The sequence below is a fragment of the Solanum verrucosum genome, unplaced genomic scaffold (genome assembly GCF_900185275.1).
Source record: "Solanum verrucosum unplaced genomic scaffold, falcon-dt-bn FXZP01000025.1, whole genome shotgun sequence".
Classification (NCBI taxonomy): domain Eukaryota; kingdom Viridiplantae; phylum Streptophyta; class Magnoliopsida; order Solanales; family Solanaceae; genus Solanum; species Solanum verrucosum.
In genome coordinates this window covers 788,873-804,342 of record NW_026020239.1, presented here as the reverse complement: position 1 = coordinate 804,342, position 15,470 = coordinate 788,873, and the positions used below count along the sequence as shown (strand labels likewise).

Below are 15,470 nucleotides of genomic sequence, written 5' to 3'. Positions count from 1 at the left end.
TAGAGGAGCCTGAGTGCTCCGTGATGAGAAGAAGGATGTGGAAGTGATTCCCACCTCCTCTACCGATATCCAGTGTATTGAGATTGATTACTTGAAGGATGAGGTGGAGAAGAAGAAGGCAACCCCGGTGGATTCTTCCCCAGCCGTGGACATTAGGACTTTACCTGCAGAGGCAGTATTGCGTACTTTGGCCCCTGGGCCTTCAGGTATATCTAGTGTTGTTCCTTCCATGACTCAGAGTGCTGCTACTGCTCCCTGCCTCCTAGGTTTGCTGCTAGTGCTACTCCCCTCTGACCTCCACTTACTCAGGCTTCGATACTATGGATAGAGTATCTAGCCCATTCTTCTGATAGGCTTGCCTCAGAGCTAGAGACTACAGTCCCTGGGATGATTGAGAGAGCCATCACTGCTGCTGTGACACCCCTTAGTGTGTCTATTGATGCCTTCACGGGAAGTATAGAGGTATGTGAGCAAGGCCAGGGAGCCACTGGTGAGGTGACGGCCTAAAGGCTGTAATTACTGAGTTGACAAAGGAAGTGGACCAGCTGAAGTCCACAGATAAGTTGATGAATTTTTGGACTGTGGTGATCCTCGATATGCCAGCGGATGCGGATGTGGCTCCGTCTACCGTCGAAGATGAGGTTCGAGCTGAGGAGGTGGCTGCTACTAAGTATCAGGAAGAGATGGATGATGAACAACTCAGTTTCCAAGAGGAGGACACATATGAGGGTGGTACAGAGGTTGAAGAGTCTATGGTAGATTCAGCCGTGTAGATTTCATTGGCAGATACACCCATGGCAAGCTCTAGTAGATCTAGTGTTGATGTTGCACCGGGCACTGATGCCCAAGTTCAGAGTTTGACAATGGGCACCGATGCCCCGACAGATGGAGTGACTATGTAGACATGATTCTTCGTTACCTTCCCCTTTGTCATTTTTGTTGACTTTTGATTACTTTTGTTGTGTTTGAGGACAATTGTTTTTCTTAGTGGTGGGGTGAGGTAAAGGTATTTCTATACCTACCTCTTGTGTATATATTGTGTTTTGTGTTTTAAACTGTGTTTTGATCTTGTTTTGTGGATGCTTGAGCTTAAGGCTCCTTGTTTTGAATAGAAATGGTTTTGACCCTAAAAAAATTTGCCACCTCTTATTGTCTTCGATTGTGGTTGTTCTTGTGCAAATTTGAGTATCGGTTATGCTCAATATCGATAACTTGAATAGTGCTCTTAATCGAACAAAAATGAATGCGCTGCTACGATGAGGCAAAATGAAGTTGCACAGATAATATGTGGCTTTTTTACATCTTGTTGTGACTAGTCGGTTATCGAATAAAGTCTCTTGTGATGAATATTACATACTATCAAAAGTGTGGAGTCTCGTTTGATATTGGTGCCAATGCCTTGTGTGATGGGCTTACTGTGAACCTTGTACGATGACACTTAGAATTTGCCCTATTGGTTTGGTTGACTATGTGATGCAAGGTCTTCAAATTATTTTAGGCAACAATTTTGAAGAGCAAAACAATTTGACAATATACCTCTTTTGTGGCCAACCTTGTGAGATGTATGAACCTTGCTTGAACCTCCTCTGAGCCTTATCCTTTTCTTGGAAGAAACTTGAGCAATTGAGACCCCTCTTTATCTATTCACCCATAATCCTCATGAAGTGTGGTTTGTAAGAATATCCAACTTAGGCCAAAAGTCTAAGTTAGGGGTGTGGTGAAAAAATAAGGTAAATCAATAATGTGAAAGTTCCCCCTTCTAGCAATGGTCTTGAAAAAGTTGGAACCCCTCCGATTTAAAAAAAGAGAAAGAAAAGAAGAGAGAAAAAAGAAGAATGAAAAAGTATTAAAAGTTGTAAAAACAAATGGGGTGTCTGGTATTCCATTAGAAGTTGAATAATGGGGTGAATTTTGAGCATGAGTAAAAATGTTGAAGAAAAGGAAGACAAGTGATATTCATACAACATTTCCTGAGGATAGCAACCACTGATCCTAAATGACCATACCTTAACACTCAACCCTATTAAAAGCCTTAAAAAGACCTTTTTTTATCTTGAGTGAGCTGAAACGATTAATGATTGGAAAATAAGGGCAAACTTATGGGTGAAGTCATGCATGTGTTCATATTTGTTAGTGTGAGAGTTGTATCTGATTCCAGAACTATAAATTGTTGAAGAATTGTGTGTAAATATGGAGTCGTCTTTGTTGTTAGAGCATTTGAGTACCTTTGTTGAGCTTGAACTTGCATTTGAAGCAAGTATTGTGAATTTGAGAATCTTTGATAATGGTGAGTCACAACTTGAATCTTTGAGTGCACAATTGATTCTTGCATGAGTAAGTTGAGTCGTGTTGTGTGCATTCATGATTGAGTCTTTTGTAGCACTGTTTGAGACATCCTTTTTTATCTGCTGAACTTGAGTTTTACTTGAGGACAAGCAAAAGTTTAAGTTAGGGGTGTTGATGAGTCAGAGATTTGGACTCATTTAGGGCTTTGTTAAAATAGATTTAGTGTCCTCAAATGCTTATTTTGTGCCAATAACTGGTTTTAATTCCTTGATTTTCAGGAATATGGATGAGGAACAAAGCAAGGACACTAACTAGCAAAAAGGAACAAAACAGGCTGAAGAAATGAAGATGGGCGAGCCTGAGGATCGCCAAGAGCACTGGGCGTGTCGCTGAGTGGCACATCAGACCACCTAAAGTTCTAGTGTGCCAAGACCTGAAGGAAAGAACCAAGTTGGCGATGAAAAAGAGCAGTTGGAGGATCGTCGAGTGATTCCGCGAAGCCAAGATAAATCGCCCACAATTACAGACCTTGAGGATGTTGAATGCCAAGGCAGAAGATTAATGGAAGAGACCAAAGGGCAGCTAGCCGAGTGGTTCGGCGAGCCCAACTTACTTCGCTGAATGAACTTTTGTAGCTTATTTTCGGCGACTATAAATACATTTTTTAACATTTAGTTTAGTATCAAATACTCTTTAGAACAGTTTTAATCAAGTTTTGAGACGTCTGAGATACTTTTTCCTTAGCTTTGAAGGATTGAAAAAATTCACTTTTGAGAAATTGGAAGTGTTTCTTTGAGATTCATCATTTTGGAACATTGTTAAGATGAAATCACTCCTACCTAGTTGATCGATAATCAATTTGATAATTGCTTCTACCTTTTTATAATGTCTAGCTAAAACCCTAATTCTTGGGGGTGAGATTATGTAATTATGGGCTGATTCAACTTATGGGTATTGCTAATTGTTAGTTTAAATGCTATTTAAAAGTGAGTTCAATCATAAGTTGTGGTTTGACCTAAGAATTGTAGTTGAAAATGCAGTTCTATGTTTGTGTTCTTGGCTTGCTCGAGAGAGAGGTTTTAGAACTAAGGTTTTTGATTAATGGTTTATAGGTATTGGGTTGACCTGGGTTGAGTCCGAGACACTGAATCCAAAACCCAATCCCACACATTCAGCTCAAGATAGTGAATGGATTAAGGTGTGGGCGGCTCTTATTTTGTATGCTTGTTGATGTTCGAGAAAAATTACTTGATTCGGGGTAAACTATTTGAGAGAAAATTTACCTCCACTATAGCCTAGCCTACTCACTAATATCTAGCTATTTACTTTTAGTTCCAATTACCCATATGTCTATATTGCCTATAATCGATCACATCCCAAGAACCTGTCTCATTATTGTTAATTCATATTGTTTATCATTGTTTGTAGTTTATAATCAAAACCCAAACCCACCCCCATTTGACATTTGTGTCACCCCTTGATTTGAATGATATCTTTATTCAACAATTTGTATTCCTATAACTTATTTCACCATATTTATACATCCCAATTGAATCTTAAACACGTACCGCTCCCTCTGGGATTCGACCCCAACTCATATAGTTGGGTTTTATACTGATTTACGATCATTGAACACCTAGAATTAGATGAGTTGTTCTTGAAAAGTTAAATCAATGTTGAGCCAATGGAAAGCTTCTCTAGGAGAGTCATTAGAATTTTCTAAACGACATCCAGTCGTAGTGGAAAACATGATCCAACTGTGGATAAAGTAACGGAAGGCTTTCCGATCGAGTGTTGTGATGATGATGAGGTTATAGAAGATGAGCATATTATATTTGATAGTTTGAACGATGAATCGTCTAATCAAAAGATGGTGAGAAGAATTGTTGTTTAGGTGAATGAGTAGCACGATTGTGTGTTTTGCGGATAAAGTGTTGTCGATAATAAAGCTAGGGAGAAATGGCCTCATCGATACATTATAAATGATAGTGTGAGAGAAAATGGAGCACCTATGATCTTACATTGCAAAGATGATTCCAACTAATTAATCCAAGCGGAGTGCTATTTTACCTAGGCATTGGTTGACAATCTCATTATAAACTTGGGGATGATGACCATGTAAAGGCTTTAGATGGTGAAGATGATTATATATGTTAGATTGTTGAGTTCATTCAATGTGTCAATGATATGAATTATTTTATTTCTCAATGGTTTTACATAGCCAAGGATAATGTAATTAAAGCTCATAACTAGTTTATTGACAACAAATGTCTATTTTTATCAGAAATTACGGATTACAACCCTCTTGATTGCCTTGCAAAGAATATTAAGATTGTTACAATACCCTCAAATGTAAGCTTACAATTCAAGGAAAGTGTGAGATAAAAATATGACTATTACTATGACATGAAGTATGTGGTCCTATTCTTGTCATTTATTAGCTTACTATCAGATGTTTCAAGTCCTGATAGTGTATCAAATTCCACCATATCAAGTGACAGTGATGTTGTGAAGGTCAATGAACAGAAGCAAGAAAACAAGATCTTGGATTTCTATTTCGGTTGTGGTGGAATGTCCACTGGGTTGTGCCTGGGTGCTGATGTTTGTGGTGTTAAACTTGTAACTAAATGGACTATTGACCTAAATTGATATGCTAGTGATAGATTAACAGTCAACCACCCAGAAACTGAGGTAAGGAATAAATCTACTGAAGATTTCTTATTTCTTTTCAAGGAGTTAGAGGAGTTTTGTGCATCTTGCTTCTTGTTGAAAAGCAATAAACCAGCACACCCTTCACTGAAACTAGGAGATGAGGATATGGAAGATGATGATGATGGTGCAAATAATGTTGGGGGATCTGGTGACAGTGATGAATGAGAATATTTTGATGTGGAAGAGATTTTATAAGTTTGTTATAGAGACCCAAATGAAATAAATAAGCCATTCCTTTTACTTTAAGGTACGTTGGAAGGGTTATGGCCCGGAGGAAGACACTTAGGAGCCGATGGAAGGCTTAGCTGGTTGCCAAGACAAAATAAAGGATTTTGTGACCAAGGGCTTAAAAGCATGTATTTTTCCATTACCTTGGGAAGTAGACGCCATATTTAGGTGCCCTCCTTGCCTGTGCATAAGTTGATTTGATCATTTTTGAAACTCAGCAAATCCATTATAAGACCCGTAAAATAAACAACTTGAAATATCAATGAGCTAGATTTTGGGGTTGAGTTAGGCCCATGTGTCATATCTTACATTGTATTAGAGCCAGACGCATCCCAATTTGGTTTTCACTGATGTTGGGCTGATGTGCCGCAAAATCTTAGCACATTCGATGCTTGAAAGTTTAGAATTAATACTAGTATCAAGTGTATTTATGTGGATATAATTTGTTTGGTAGTGTTTGTACATGTGAAGCAGATAGAAGTGAAAGAAGATGGCATAGATGAAAAATCAATGAAATTGCAAGAAAAGACGACGGGTGATCTTATGGGTCGTGGCCATCACTACAAACCGTGGTGCAGGCATGAACCAGTGAAGGGGCAAAGAAGTTACAAATTGATCGTGGCCAAAGTTAAGACCACGACCACCTATACGAGCTGTGGTCGTCATCACGATCTGTGGAGTTTATCATGAAGTGGATCCAGTGTTTAAAGTGATGAGAGTTGGAATCTAGTCTAGCCCAAGTGAAGACCACGGATGGCCTCAGAGACCGTGGTCCTCATTACGGCCCGTCTTGGTGATCGTGAAGAATTCCCAGGGTCAAGTGTTGAAGATCCAACTTTGGAGAGTTTCAAGGAAAGACCACAGTGACAGGTCGTGGAAGTGGCCGTGGAAGGGCCCGAAAGTTTAGTCCTACTTCGAGTAAGACTATTTTTTAAAAACATTTTTTGAATTAATTAGTTCATTTTAATGAAGGAAGAGGGATCATTATCTTACGTTTTTACGACTAGGAACACATCATTACTCTTAACTTTCGATTTTTGGATTTATTAACAAAGTAATTGTTGATTTGTTAATTACATTTGTAAGTCTTTTTCTGTATGTTTTCATCCCTAATTACTGAATGTTTACGTGAAAGCATGAGTGGCTAAATCCCACATCTGGGGTTGTGGGATCCATTACAAAATTCTAGTCACGATTCCGTAAAATGAGTAAAGAGCAGTCTGTGTTTACATTCTGTAGTTATTAGCTTTCGATATCATTGGAATCTAGTCAGTGCACGCTGTAGATGAGCCTATATATGGTATTTGTTCGAGAGAAAAATACCAGTTGGGATAAAGCAGAACTAAATTATCCAATTAGTGTTAAATATTGAGTTCGAGAGAAAAGATCTTTAACACCATATCATTCTAAGTGAGGGTCAATGTTATTAACACTCTAAGGTCAAGAAAAAATGAGTGATAATTATCTGATTTAGCTGAGAAGTATCAAATAAATTTAACTAGAAATGATTTTGTAAACATTGATATGCCTGATGCTCGGTTACGGAAGAACACTTGAATTAATGTTATGCTGAACACAGTCCTGGTTTCTCTTAATTAACTAAATCAATCTTACAACGTAATAGTCTATTAGTCGCGAATCTAGATTTTTACAGCTAGTTTGGTAATTATAACATTTCCACCAAACCCAATTTACTTTCCGTTGTTATTTATTTAGGAGATAGTAACCACATTCGAATAAATGTGACAGTGAAACATTATTGGTAAAGAAATTCTTTGTGGGATCGACCTCAACTCTAGTTGAGTTCTATAAATTAACATCGACCGTTTACACTTCTTATTTGAAGTGTAAGTTTGGATGTATCAAATTTTGGCGCCGTTGCCGGGAAATTTCAACTCAGATGTGTTTTAGTAGCTTTTATTCTATTGTAGTTATATTTCCTAATTCAACATTTTGTTTGGTCTTTGTATCTTTTTCAGGAGAGTCAGATTGTGCATGCCCAACACTATAAGCAAAGGAGCTCCATTGCTTCCTTACGACCCTGAGTTTGAGAGAACTCTTCAATAGATGGTTAATGCACAAGAACTAGAGGCTCAGAGACACAGACTAGACTAGAAGCTGAGACTGATGCTGCAAGGAATGTACATCAAACGACAAGAATCAATTAACTTAGGTCAGGTTTCCAGCAAAATGTTGGAATCAATAAATCTAGGGTAGTAGAGGAGAATAGAGGGGAGGAAGGAGTAGTCCATCCCTAGCGCCAAGCAATAGCCCAAAAGGGTAGAGCTCAGCATCCAGCTCATATGATGTATGAAGAAGATGATGCTGACTTAGATGGAGCCACTGGAGCCATAGTGTTACATGCACTACCCCCAGGTGTTAAGTTCGCAATTACCAGCACCATCATCCAATTGCTTAACCTGAAAGGTATGTTTAGAGGTGCAGGTGGTGATGATGCAAATCAACACTTGATGAATTTTGTGGCATTCTGTAAGTCACGAGAGATTCCTAGGGTCAACCAAACAACAATGAGATTAAGCCTGTTTCCATTGTCTCTTACTGGAGAGGCGACTAACTGGTTGAATGAAATGCCAGATGACTCCATCAGAACTGGGCATTAGTGGAAGGAAGCTTTCTTGGAATGATTCTTCCCAAAATAAAAAGAGCTGCAGATAATGGACAAGATTAGTACACACAAGCAGCAACCAGGAGAAGCAATGCATGATACTTGGTGGAGGTTGAGCCAGAAGCCGAAGAAATGCCCCAACCATGATCTTACCGCAAGGCATTTTAAATAGGCCTTTTATATGCCTCTCAATTATGTTACTAAACATGTTGTTGATTCAGTTTGTTGAGGCTCATTTATGAGAAAGTCATTTGTGGAGAGCATGCATTTATTGGATGAGGTCTCAAAGAACAATAGAGCATGGTACACTACAGATGCAGATGCAGAGGTAGGAGAGCTTGGGTAATCATTTGAGCTCTCAGCTTAACAAAGGAAGAGAGAAGAAGAAAGGGACCAAGACATGTCACATATGAGGACTCAAATTGACCTGCTCACAGAGCACATTGTTGCCAAGTCTGAAAAGGTGAATGCTGTGGGACAGCAGAACATGTATAAAGATCAGGATCTTGATGTTAGTGATTTGATGCATGAGGAGCTGACATATCAGCAAAAGAAAAAGTTCATCCATGATGTTGGCAAGTACTTTTGGGATGAGCCTTATATGTATAGGGTGTGTGCTGACAACATAATTAGGCGATGTGTTCCAAAAGCTGAAATGTTGCACATTTTGGAGGCCTGTCACTCATCTTCAATTGGTGGTCATCAAGGTGGTGCTCGAAAAGCTCACAAGATACTTCAATGTGGGTACTACTGGGCCATAATACACCAGGATGCCATGGATATAGTAAGGAGCTGTTATGTGTGCCAGAGGCAAGGAGCCATCTCTCGACCCCATGAGTTACCTATGACACCCATTTTGGAGGTGGAGTTGTTTGACGTGTGGGGTATTGATTTCATGGGGCCCTTTATGAGTTCTTATGGGGAGAGATATATACTGGTTACAGTGGACTATGTGTCCAAATCGGTTGAAGCTGTCGCATTAACTGAGAACGATGGAAAGAGTGTTGTTGCGTTCCTGAAAAAGAACATATTCCCAAGGTTTGGAACACCTAGAGCCATTATCAGTGATAGTGGTTCTTACTTCTGTAACAAAGTGTTCATTGTTCTTCTGACAAAATATGGGGTAAAACAACACAAGGAGGAAACACCTTATCACCCACAGACTAGTGGACAAGTGGAAGTTTCCAACAGGGAGATTAAAGCAATCTTGGCCAAGACAACTAATGCCAATAGGACAGATTAGGCAAGGAAGCTAGATGATGCTCTATGGACATATCAGACAGTTTTAAAGACACCTATTGGTATGTCTCCATATCAACTGGTGTTTGGAAAGGCATGTCATTTGCCAGTTGAGCTTGAGCATAAAGCACTCTGGGCATTGAAGAAGTTAAACCTTAGTTGGAGCGAAACTAAAGACTTGAGGTTGGAACAAATCAATGAGATGGATGAGTTCCGTCTAAGATCTTATGAGAGATCAGCATTGTATAAGGAGAGGAAGAAGCTATATCATGACAAGCATATTGAGAAAAAAAGCTTCACTCCTAATGACTTGGTGTTAATTTTTAACTCCAGATTTCGTATGTTTCCACGAAAGCTGAGATCTAAATTGTCTGGACCTTTTAAGGTCACACAGGTTTTTCAATCTGGTGCTATTGAGCTAGAGAATGATAAAGGCGAGCAGTTCAAAACTAATGGCCAGAGAATCAAGGCATATTTGGGTGTCCCTAATGATGTGAATATTGTCGAGGAATGCAAACTCGAGGAAGTCTGAGTAATCGAGTAGCCTGTGTCGCGCCGCGAAGTTAAATTGTGCGCTGCTTGCGAGACAACCCAAGATGTAATTGTATTAGGTATGTTCACTTTTGCCTTATTTTTCCTTGTTTTTATAGAGTCACTGTGTACTGATGTGTGTAGGAGAGAATAGGTGGAAAAATGCAGGATCTGGTGCAGACTGAACTTCACGGACCGTGGTGCTCTTCACGAGCACTTTCACGGTCCGTCAACTTGAAGCTTAAGTTTGGAAGCTACTGGAAATTGCATCAAATAAGGTTTATGGAAGGATTCACGGTCCATTAAGGTGTGTACGGTCCATATAACCTCTCGTGAACCTCAGGTATTAATGTTAAGTTTCAAAGTCGCAGACATGGACAGATTCACGGGCCGTGACGCCCTTTATGGGTAACTTCATGATCCATGGTATTCCGCAGTCAAGTGTTAGATCTGAGTTAGTATCACGAATGGTCGTACGGACCGTGACACCCTTCACATGTAACTTCACGGTCTGTACTCTACAACTAGTGCTACCCATATTTGACCCGACTCGACCCGTGCATAACCCAACTCACAATGAAACATATTTATTCAATTCCAAATGCATATAAGTCGGTTTCTACCTATTCCTATCCTCCATAACGGATAACTAAAGGTACAATCAATTACCATTCATCTATAAATCCTATATCCACCCAAGAATCGAAACCCTAAGTGCTCAATTATGCAAGTGTGTCAAGCTACTTCCAGATTTTGGCTGTCTCACTATTTCCAATTAAGTTGATTTTACATGGTTTAGAACGTTACATCTGATATACACCAATGTATAATGACTTCAGCATGCCTTTGTAATGATTAATTTCTAACTGATACTTAATTGGAGTGGGTAAGTCGAATTTTGAAGTTTTAGTTATTCTTGTGTGTTGGTCAATCACAGGGGGTCGAATTTGTTGATAGGTGGTGAACTTTAGTTTATTTAATTTCGTTGAATAAGAAGTAGGGTAAGGCATAAAGTATAGGAAGATATTGTATTTGTACAAAAATGGGGGTTAAGTGCTAAAATTCGAGGTTGGGAAAAAGGTGACTGACATATTGCTCAAAGTGTAAGACTACGACAGGTTGTACGAACCGTGGAAGACATCACGGGTCGTGAAACCTATCGTAAACCACACTTGAAATCAACCCAACCTTCAGTTAAAGTTCACGAGCACTATCACGGACCGTGGTGCACTCCACGGGCTATGAAGCCATCCTTGAACATCCCTTGGTAAAATGGTCAACGACTCTTTGTGCGCACTAATCTTCTTTCAACTCAACGAGGGATTTCATGGTCCGTGGGTCATACCACGGCCCGTGCAAGCTCTCGTAGAATTCCCTTTGCTTGTAATTTTAATTTTTATTCTGTACTTAGTTTGTGTTCGTCTTTTGATTTTGTGGCCCTTCTCGATGATAGATTGGGTGATGACATTCTTAAGGCAAGGCATCACAATGATATTACACAAAGGAAGTCTTAGTGCCCGCTAGTTTATCATTTTATTAATGATTGAACTAAATTTGTGCCTTGTTTCTCAGGTACAATAGGTCCCAGAAGAAACAATGCTAACAAACCTTCCTCCGTCACTGCTTCGCAATCAGATGGTCATGACAACTCCAAAGCGAGTGGGTTTGAGGTGCAAATAAATGCTACACCTGAAGATCACTCGCCTCGGGCTATTAGATCATTAGCTAGGAGAGCTATTCTCCAGGACTCTCATTTTCAAGCTGAAGAGAGAGGTAGTAGTTCTGATAACGAGGAAAACTCGGGAAGTCAAACTGATGCTGCTACTGGTAACTAATCTGTAGATGACTCGAGGGGCTGTCCTGAATCTAAAAAGGGTTCTCATGACGACACAAGTACCTCTCCACTTGTGTCTAATACAGAAAATGAGACTGGAGTACGAGGAAAAGCAGTTAATAGAGAGGATGAGGAGGAAATCACTGATGATGATACCATGGTGATGTATGTGAACGCTCAGGATCCTAACCATGCATTGAGACCACAACTGATTGCCTATTTCGCTCAATGTGGACTGTCAACCGGTCTAAAGAGTTCTTCGACAATCGCATTGTGAACAAAACTGGAGGCTTCAAGAATCGAGCAATCATGCCTGAGACTAGGTTGGTGTTAACTGATATCAAAGAATTCTCGGACATTTATCGGATATCTTAGCTCCATCAGTTCGACTTGATAGATAATGCACCTGGCGAATAATCTACCCACCTGACCAGAGAATTTTATTCCTCTTATGCAGCTACATTGATGAATTTTGCTGCGGATATAGAGACCACGAAGCGTGGACAGAAAGACATGGTTATTACATGTGGTCCACTCAACTCAATCATAGATAGGGGCAAATCAATAGATATTTCTGAGGTTTAGATTAACAGAATGTTGTACGGCCCGAAATACTCTCCACCAGCTTCAGTTGGACTTATCGAGGGCAAACATTATGAGGTCACCAGTGATGCTACGATGGAAGATCAGACTTCTCAAGAACAGGTTTTACGCTGGATTGCGAAGAAGATTGCCATAGCTGAGGAAAATGCAGTTTGGGTCACCATAACTCCGACACTCATCACTAAAGCTTTGCTATCTTTTCCTGCCAAGGTTTGTTAGGCTGTCGTCCGAGCACAATTGCTACCGACAACTAATGATAACACTTTTTCACCTTCCCCGGCCTCGTTGGTTGCCTGTCTTACGGTTGGTTACCCGGTCAATGTGGGACGGATAATAGCAATTGAGATGAGAGACAAGGCGCTAAATGAGATAGTTGCACTTCCTTTTCCTTGTCTGATATGCAAATTATGTCGAGGAGCGAACATTCCTTCGAACATCCTGGTTGACAGATAGGGTAAGGCATTCAGACTAACCCAAGTTTCTAAAATCAAGGATGTCGCGAACCATCTTTTTGGCGCGATGTCTACCACTGTGAGTACTTTAGTTGTTGTTCCACATGTCCAAATTGATATCCCACATGCAGATAGAGGTAAAAAACAAGGAGAGTCATCACAACCATCCACAGAGGTACCACCACCTCCAGCTTCGACCTCCCAGGCTACAGGTACCTTTGTCACTATCCTATGTTTTTTCTTGAGAAATTAGTTGCAGATCCGTGCCAGACCAGGACATTGGTAGACCAGATTGTGCTCCGGATGCCTCAGTTGATAGACACAAAGGTGTTAGCTGCGAAAAAGAAGATCAAAGATGAGATGAGGACGAAGTTATCGGTGTTAAAGGACAGAATAGATGGTTTGGAGAGCCTTGTTCAAGATCGATTCCAGGCTGCTGGTTTAGCAGATATTGAAGAGTTCAGAGCCCAGTTGGCCGAGATGTGCACACAAATTGATAAGCTGACTGAAAATCCAGTAGATATGCCCACTCTGGTCATGCCAGATTCGTTGATGCAAATGTTAAATCAGGCACCCTCTACTTAATCAATTGGTGATCTTTGGGGAGAACCCCCCATGAGTAAATTTCGTAAAAGAAAACACAAAGTTGGAGAACTTTATGAAGAGACCCCTATTGACCCAGCCAGAGTGGCAATAAGGCAAGAAAAGAGGGCTCGTAGAACATCAAAGAGCGAAGCTCGGGAAAATGAGGCCCTTGAACAGCAATAGCGAGATGCAGCCTTAGTTGGAGCTTCTGGTAGTGGAGCACCTGCTCCAACTAATGAGGACCAAACTGATCATGTCCCAAGTTCTGAGAGTGCACCCATTGATAAGGGTACCAATGTTGATCTGACGACCGACACCTAGAGCGCCGTAGGTATGACCCCTTCTCATAGCCTGTGTATTTATTGTTCTGTATCAACTTTGAGGGAAAAGTCTTTTTTTTATTTGGGGAGGGTGTGGTGAGCAGCCTGCTGAGCTGTTAGAAAAATGGAGGTTGTCTCGGTGTATTACTATTTTGGGTGTTGTATGTGTTGAGATGTGCAACAGCTAATCTGTGAAAATTGAGAATCTGAATCTGAGTCTGACTGCTAGGATCTTTAGATGACATCTTAGATACTTATATGTTGAACATGGCTAATCTGACAAATTAATTAATGAACCAAGAAACTAACAAAATGCAATCTTGTGTAGTATGTATGCAAGTTTTGATTGAAGTCTAACACTAGGAGCAGAAACTAGCACTTGCCTAAGTAGTCTTACTTGAATCTGTGAATAACCGGATAGGAAAGGATCAGTAGGCCAATTTTCTTAAACCAGTCAAAAGCCAAAAATAAAAGAACCAAATGAAAAGCTTATCACTTGAACCCAATTTAAGCCTTAAATCAGTCTTTGTTCTTACCCAACATATATCATATCCTTGGTTCTCTGAAGGTGTGATATCACAACTCAGTCCAAAAACCTAAGTTGAGGGTGATTGCAATCCGAGAAAAAAAGAAAAGGGGAAAAAGAATATTCGACCAGTGAGTAAAGTTCGTATCAAAAATGCATATTTAAAAAAAAAGAAAAAAAGAAAAGATAAAGAAAAAGAAAAAAAAAAGAAAATAATAGCTACTGGGTTGGGCTGAAATAAGAAAAAGAGGGAATCACTCAGAAAAGAGTATGTGAAAACGACACTTGGGAAAACCAAGGGATTAGTCACTCACGAAACCAACTATCCATTCCCTAGCCCCGAGCCTATGTTACAAGCCAACAAAGTCCTACAGTGATCCTATTCCGGGTGTTTGAAAGGTAAAGAGTAGAAAGCAAGGGCAAGCCTATGGTAGTTTCTTGTTAGTGTTAGAAATTCTTTGAGAGTGTGGGCTTAATATTTAGTCCCAATTATCATGAGTGAGGGACTTCTTTCATGTGAGGACACAGGGGTTGCATTTGAAAGTAGATTGTGTAAGATGAAAATTCGCAGGTATAGGCATGATTGACTGTGAGAAATGAGATGTCATGTATTGATCCTTACATGTTAGATTCAGAGGTTTGGGATACAAATTGTACTTGAAATAGTTGTTGCATAGTTTCAAAAGTTGTAGATAACTTGAGGGGTTTTTGTACTGATGTTTCCTCACTTGAGGACAAGTAATGGTTCTAAGTTGAGGGTGTTGATGTGTCGCGAAATCTTGGCACATTTGGTGCTTGAAAACGTAGAGTTAATGCTAGAATCAAGTGTATTTATGTGGATATAATGTGTTTGGTAGTGTTTGTACAGGTGAAACAAATGGAAGTGAAAGAAGATGGCTAAGATGAAAAATCAGTGAAATTGCAAGAAAAGACGACGGGTGATCTTACGGGCCGTGGGCATCACTATGGACCCACCGTGGTGCTGGCCATGGTAATGAACCAGTGAAGGGGCAAAGAAGTTACAAATTGATCATGGCCAAAGTTAAGACCACGGGAACATATATGAGTCATGGTCGTCATCACGATCCGTGGAGTTGATCATGAAGTGGATCCATTGTTTAAAGTGATGAGAGTTGGAATCTAGTCTAGCCCAAGTGAAGGCCTCACATGGTCCTCATTATGGTCCGTCTTGGTGATCGTGAAGAATTTCTAGGGTCAACTGTTGAAGATCCAACTTTGGAGAGTTTGAAGGAAAGACCACCGAGGGCTTCACGGACCGTGAAGACCTTGATGGGCCGTGAAAGTGGCAGTGGAAGGTCCTGACAGTTCAGTCCTACTTCGAGTAGGACTCTTTTTTACAAACATTTTTTGAATTAATTAGGTCATTTTAATGAAGGAAGACGAATCATTATCTTACGTTTTAACGACTAGGAACATAACATTACTTTTAGCTTTCGATTTTTCGGTTTTGGATTATTGTTACTAGTTGGAAACTCGGATTAAGACTATCAGATTATCAAAGTGATTG

General features: G+C 40.0%; 1 pseudogene; it reads left to right on the top strand.

The window, feature by feature from the left end:
- The first annotated feature begins 4,090 nt into the window (after positions 1 to 4,090).
- LOC125832815 (putative DNA (cytosine-5)-methyltransferase CMT1) lies at positions 4,091 to 5,497 on the top strand (annotated as a pseudogene).
- The last annotated feature ends 9,973 nt before the right edge of the window (positions 5,498 to 15,470 follow it).